Source organism: Cryptomeria japonica, chromosome 3 (genome assembly GCF_030272615.1).
Source record: "Cryptomeria japonica chromosome 3, Sugi_1.0, whole genome shotgun sequence".
Taxonomy (NCBI): domain Eukaryota; kingdom Viridiplantae; phylum Streptophyta; class Pinopsida; order Cupressales; family Cupressaceae; genus Cryptomeria; species Cryptomeria japonica.
The window spans coordinates 345,563,295-345,570,595 of NC_081407.1; positions in this window are offsets into that span (position 1 = coordinate 345,563,295).

The window sequence follows — 7,301 nt, forward strand, 5'->3', positions numbered from 1 at the left end:
GATGCTCTTGTGAAATTCCACAAAAACAAATGCTAGAAATGTTCACCCAAAATGTTAACAAGGACATTGGTTATGACCTAAGAAAAGCTTGTTTGTCCACCTTCAAGGACGTCATTGAAAAAGGCTTAGCAACAAAGAAGGTCCTAATTGAACAAGGAGTCATTAATATATTCAAGGAAAACAAAGATGACTTTAAAGGAAAAGATAAGCCAAGATTTTGGAATAAAAACAAGAACACAGTCAATGATGGTGTTGTGGATGCCAATACGGTACGACCCAAAATCATTTTTTCCGGATCAAGCTCTACAAACAATCAAGTGAATACTCAAACAACTTCTAGATCACGAAGGAAGTACACCCCATTGGGAGAACCACTTGAGTCAGTTTTCAATAAGCTAGTGGCAAACAAAGTAATCACAGTTCCAGATTTTCCTCCATATGAACCAAAGATCAAACCAAATTGGTGGAATGATGATGAGTATTGCGAATTTCACAAGAGAAAGGGTCATAAAATAGGAAATTGTCATCGACTGAAGAACATCATACAAGATCTCATTGATAGAGGTGACATTGAGATTGAAGGACACTCATCCAATCAAGAACATGAGATGTTGAAGGAACCATTCCCAAAACATGACAAGGGAAAAGCTAAAGCTACGGATGACCAGACCAACTATACCAAAGCATCTTATAACTATGATTCAACTATCAATCACATTTCAATGGATAATTATGTCTCTACCATTATCATCAAGGACAAAACACTTGAAAATTCTACCCAAAGACCCAAAATTGTCCTAAAAGGCATTGGATCTTCTTCCGAACCTACCTCTGAATGTCATGTTACAACCCTTCGAGGTAAATTCACTTTGCAAGGTGCTCCAGCTAAAAATACCGCTTCCTCATCGACCAAGCCTGAGTATGACCTTGTAGAACAGTTAGGGAAGACACCTGCGCTCATCTCCATCCTTGAGCTCTTACGCATATCCCCTGCACATAAAGCCATTCTTGACAAAATCTTGAGAGACACTGTTGTCCCTACTGATATGAACGTGGACCAGTTTCAAGCCATGGTGGGATACCTTTCCGTTCCACACTCCCTTACATTCACAGAAGCCGATGACACCTCCGTAAGTCAGCCACATAATTCACCTTTACACATTGAAGCCTTCATACACAACATCGAATAAAACGAGTTTTGATAGATGGAGGAGCAGGTCTAAACATTTGTACATTGAGCACTATTAAACAATTGGGATATTCAGATAAAGCTGTGAATTCTACAAACAAAATTACCATCAAAGCATATGATGATGAAGAGCATTCATCCAAAGGCATAGTCACCTTACCTCTCAGAGTAGGGCCAGTTACAAAGGATGTGGTCTTTCAAGTCCTAGACCTAGAGCTCACATACAACATATTGTTGGGACATCCATGGATTCATGAAATGAGAGCTATTCCATCTACATATCATCAGTGCTTTAAATTTCTGCACAATGGAGTTGAAGTGAGCATCAAAGCTGACCCAAATCCATTCATATATTGCAACAATATGCGACCTAGATCAGAAATAACAATCCCAGTCAATCAAGAAGCTATTCCTTCATCAGCATATGTGGATCCAGAATCATTGAAAGCTTCTACATCAAAACAAACAGAGCTAAAAGAAAAATTCAAGATTAAAGACATGGGATGTGGTGAGTATATCTTTCATGTTGATCATCTCCCACTATCTCCTAAGGTATTCAGTCGACAAGAACAACCTACAAAAAAATTGCAATGCCAAGGAATTGGGTGTAAACCACCTAGTGGTTTGGCTACTAAGTCCGAATGCAAATCCCCTCTAGCGGTGCAAGCAACTCTTGATATCAATAGTCCTAAGAGTGGATCCAACAAAGAATCTATTGAGCGTATCGCCAACCCTATGGATAATTCACATATCCTTACCATTTCATCTACTCCTTCCAATTCCACTCCACTTCCAAGCTTGGATCAACAAGAATTACAAAAGCCCTTACTCATTGGGGATCAAAAATCAAGCTTTGGAAAGAAAAAACTAAAAGGTCCAAATCAAAATCAAAAGCTATTGGACTCTAAAAAAATCAAGGTCATGGATAAAAATCCTATGAAGAAAAAAAAACAAGAGTTGATCTCCCATAATATCAAAATAACTGGGGGCAAAAGCTCTAAAATTTTAAGTCAAAAAGCATACTTATTGATCATAAGTCTCCATCATGCTATCCTACTTTCACTTCTTTTCGCAATCATAAGCCTTCATAACTCATCCACTTATTTCACACATACATTCCCTTCTGGTGATACATCATGGACCTTTAATGGAACTTCCTCAAAGGAATTTGTTATCAGGGATGCCCAAACTTCTTCAGGTGACACGCATACGGGCCTGTGTAGTCCACACACTAGTAATTCTATCTCAATTCCTTCATCAAGGAAGACAGTTACTCGAGCTACACATCATTCAGTCAAGGAACGATGCAGTTACAATCATAAAGTCAAGCCTCACACATTTGAGGTGGGTGACTTAATTCTTAGAGAAAGCCCCAAAAATCAGCAAGATAGAGAGAAGAAGGGCAAGTTCGAACCAAACTAGCTTGGTCCTTACATCATTACAACAGCATATGGATCTGGTGCATATCAACTCTCAACTACAGAGGGTGAACCCTTGGAGGATCCTATCAACAACATGCACCTTCGTAGGTTTTACACATAGCTCTTCAGAGTATCCCAATTAAAAATACAAAAAAAAAAATCATAAAACATAAAAATCATTACTTGGTGAAAACCTGGCAAACAGGCGCCTTGTGACAAAAACAAAAAACAAAAAAAAAAGAAGTAAAGAGAATTATTTTGTCCAACAGTGAAAACTACTTCAGTGGCACCCTGGGCAAGTACCATGGTGAAAACTGGGTCACCGACACCATGCGTAGAGACATTGCTCCTCCATCCTTCAAGATTCCATTTCATTCTTTCACTTTGCACACAACATATGGTTCAGTGCTATCTATCCTTTTTGTGAAAATAAACATTGTGACCACAATCAAAAAAGACTTATACAAGTGACAAGAGACACTAAACTTGAGGACTATAGTGGATGTTGGTGTCGAGTCTTGGTTTTCTTTTGATTTCATCTTTTGGTGACATGTCTTTTACCTTTTCCAGGATGTCTCTGACTAGAGATTCTATCTTCAGGATGTCTTTGACTAGAAAGGCGAGGATGGGGTATCGTCACCTATTCTTCTTTTGCTGTCTGTGGATTGTCTTTTAGTAATGCTATGATTTGTCCAAGGATATGAGGACACTATGAGTGTAGTGTGAACTGGGGCATTCCTTGTTTATGACTGTCTTATCTCCATGCAAACAAGTACAATGACTTTCTAGGTCGAACATATGCCTCGATTGTCATAACCTATTTTGCCATAATAAAGCTCAATGATGGTAACGCACAAGAAGCTCTTTCACTTTCATATCTTCTATCTTCCATCCCCCTTTCTTGATTAACTTCCATCGTCCTTCTTGAGTTTGCGTAGCCCATTATCACATGACTGAGTATAATGACAACACCAAAAACATTTACATTTCATGTAGTTGCACCTGCATTACCACATATAAGCATTTCATACATACATATAGATATCACAATTGCATCACATCTTGCCCACAACACATATTATCATATTTTACATTTGCACTATCATATTCATCTACATTTCATACATTCACAATTGCACATGCATAACATATTAAAAACATAAAAGAACAAAAATATTGCATTTCCTCATATACATATTTGCATCCATATCATAACCATCACATAGAAACATATCATCACATAGATATGCATGCATATAGCTACCGCAAAGATGAATCATCTCATATATATATATATATATAAAGTGTCATGATACAATGATGTCAAAATCATATGGCTACAATCACTCGGAGGTGTCTACATCATAATACAAAATGGTACAAAACATTGATACATAGGGAGCCCTCTTAGGCTATGATGAACTCCCTCCCTAAGAGCCGCCTGGCCTCGACGAAGTCTGAGCCCTAGAAGGACCCGCCCCAGGATCATCTCTCTTATCCCCTATATTTGGTGGTGGTGGAGGACCCATAACCCCACCGCTAGACGCCTGTCTCCTCTACCTCCCTCCCGTAGCTGTCGATGTCCGCGATGGTCTGCGGAAGCTCCTCTCCCGTTGCTCTAGTGGCACTTCCCCGTAATATAGGTCTCGCCAATAACCTATCTCCTCCCCTGCCTATAGAACATAGGCATATCCAGCCCCTGTATCCTCTGCCACTTGCCTCCCAGCCCTCAGCATTGTCTCAGCCTTAGTATAGCGCTAGATAGCCTGATCCCGCTCATGCTCTGTCTCCCACCCTCATCTCCTGAGCCTAATTGTCTCCCTCTCCAGGTCTTGAATCTCATCTGCTGTCCCTGGCAGATCTCCCTCAGCTCAAGCAGCTCATCCTCCTCCTCCTCAGCCCCCTGTGCCTCTGCCTGTGGCTCCCCCTGTACCTCTGCTTGTACGTGCCTCTACCCCTGTCCCTGCACTTGTCTAGGACCTTGTGCTGCTGGCACTTGTAATGGCAATCCACCGTGACCCCTCACCACCCGAGCCTATCTCTCCTCCCCACCCTCTCTCAGTGGAGCCACTCTCCTCTCTCCAACTGCACCCCACCTCCTCCGTCGGCCTCTACCTCCACCATCTCCATCATCATCTTCATCCCCCCCACCATCTTCATCTATCACCTCCCCTGGGTTTGTTAGTCGTGGGAATGGATGCTCAACCCAATATGCAGTATACTCTGCATCCATGCCTGCATCCTCAATCTCTGGCCACATATCCCACGACAAGGGAACCATCTCTACTAGCTGCATCACGGCCTGATCATATGACAACAATGGCCCAAAGTGTGCCTGATCCCTAACTGTCCAAGCATACATCCCAAAACCCCGTGGCATCCGTTGAATACGGCCAAACTACCTGCATACCCTGTCAACCAGCTGTCTCTCCAATACATAGGGCGTCCACCCAATCAGATATTTACTCTGGAAGGAATAAGGTAGATCCACTGCATCATCCTTCCACTGCTCGCACCCAAGGTACAACCTCCATATCACAGTGTCGATCTCATCCAGGACTTGACGCCAATGCTCCAATCTGCCAATCCTTGGCTATGATGTAATCATATCATATAAATGCACAAAACTGTGTCCATGACCCCTGCCCCTGAAGTGTATCGGTCGGGTAACCGGCAGATGCTCATAGGCCCATACCTGCAACAATGTAACTCTGCAGCCCAATCCTACGGATCCATGATACACAAACTGATGTAGCTCATAGTACAAGTGTGCCAGCACACACGGTCCCCAGGCATATCTAGTATGTTGTGTAACCAGTGTCTCCAAGGTGCTCCCCCAGCCCATAGCCAACCCTCGTGTCGCCTTGTCTGGACACAGGAACCCACTAATCACTCCTCCTAGCATTGTTGGTAGTGTCAGTCTTGTCGCTGTCATCGTGTCCCATGCCACGTGTCCATCTCTCATCTCTAGGTTTGGATCCTGAAACACTCGTCTCGGGGCCTCCCTATCTCCCTCTCGATCATAAGGAATTAGCTCCCCATCGATCAATACCCGCAGAATCCTGTAAACATCCTCTAAGGTGACTGTCATCTCACCCATTGGTAAATGAAACGTACAAGTCTCTGAGTGTCATCTCTCAGCCAGCGCAGTCAGCAACCCCAGGTTCGCTCGAAACTCAGGCACATACATAATATGTCATAAACCCATACCCTAAATGGCAGCTTTGTCCTCAAATGTCAACTCTGGTCGCAACCTCTGAGTCGACGAGAATCTCTCTCGCGACTCCAGCATAGGCAAATACTCTTGCAGTCAACCAAATCAATCATGTCAATCATAGTGGCATTCACTGTTCATCACAAAATGCTACTTTTTATATAAGTGCATATGGTACTCTATCCTAGTAACACTCACTATTCATCACAAAGTGTTGCTTCTATTCTAGTGACACTCACTGTTCATCACAAAGTGTTGCTGATTATCCTAGTGGTACTCCATGTTCATCACAAAGTACTACGTGTTTTGCACTCCCTGTTCATCACAAAGTGTTGCCCACATTTGCACTCACTGTTCATCACAAAGTGCTGCTCATATTTTAGTACTCCCTGTTCATCACAAAGTACTGTCTTGGTACTCACTGTTCATCACAAAGTGCCTTGATCTATCCTATCCTAGGGCCTCTGCTTGAGTGAATCCTCTTGAGTAGTTTCCTAATTGGCAACGTATGTTCTATCACAAAATTGTCAATCCTAGCCCTATTTGCTATCCTAGTCTTCCCTAGAGGACCTGCTTGAGTGTATCCTCTCAGCAGCTTATCCAATCGACAGCGTATGTTCATCACAGAACTGTCAATTTGACCTTGAAGACATAAACGCGCCTTCATGACATAAACGTGCTTATAGACTGCATAAACGCGCCTGCTCTGCACAGATGCGCTTGAAATACACAGACGTGCCTATGCTCTGCACAAACACGTCTGTCCTGCACAAACGTGCCCACATTTCACAAACGCGCCTGCACAACGCAGACGCGCTCGCATCTGACACAGATGCTTTTCCCAGCATAGACGCACCTGGCACAAACATAGACGCGCCTAGCCAGCATAGACACGCCTGGAACCTGCACAGGCGCACCTTGACGTTTTGACATTTTTTTGGATATTATTCTAGAATGCATTTAATGCACTACCTAACATGCATTTATGACAACATTTATTGCGACAAAGTACAAGGAGGGTTTGCGATACTTACCGGCTCTCCTGCCTCTACTAGCCTCTGGAATCGACGAATGCAATCGAATCTGTGCACCAATGTCATCGTTACTGACTACTGCTGCTCTATCTCGCTCTGCACTCTGATCTCTTGGATGTGTGGATGACAATGAGGATGTTTTCCCCTTGTGGTCTATCTTATAGACTACCCTAGCTCTAGCCCTAGCCCTCATCTCCCGAGTCAATCTTCTTTATCCCGTGACTCTGTCACTCTGTCCCATCTGGTCAGTCCATTCTATCATTTCTTTCTTATCGAGAGATTGTTTGTGATCTTTCCAGACATTTTCATCCAATCTCTCGAGGGGGCATATCATTCCCATCTTGGGGCAACTTTGTATCAGTTCATCTTATCTTCTTTGAAACAATGCGACAAGCTGCATTGTCTCAAAGAGGGGCAAAATGTAGACACCTAAAATTGTCCAG